This window comes from Pteropus vampyrus, unplaced genomic scaffold, assembly GCF_000151845.1.
Source record: "Pteropus vampyrus isolate Shadow unplaced genomic scaffold, Pvam_2.0 Scaffold639, whole genome shotgun sequence".
NCBI classification, from domain to species: Eukaryota; Metazoa; Chordata; class Mammalia; order Chiroptera; family Pteropodidae; genus Pteropus; species Pteropus vampyrus.
In genome coordinates, this window is record NW_011889420.1 from 21,945 (window position 1) to 22,315 (window position 371).

Sequence of the window (371 nt, forward strand, 5' to 3'; positions counted from 1 at the left end):
CTGCTCAACGGATGGAAGTATCCTGCCATCAGACTGTTTCAAAATCACCTCTAACTTCAACATTTTAAAGACATTAAAAAAAAATCAGAAAAAAAAGTATATTAAGGAAGTTACGCACAAAAAGGATGACTTGAAATTACAATATTCAGACACACTCACTGAGAAATGTTTGTGCTTAAAGTCAAAAATATATATTTTTAGAATGATTACAATTGGCCTCTGTGTTATAATGAAATTTTCTATCAAATATACACAAATCGTGAAAAATCAGAAATATCTTCATTGATATAATATTTTCATATCAGTAAATAAAACAATGAATAAATAAAGCCACTTTAAATTCTCAGGAATATTGGAGGTGGGGAGTTGAA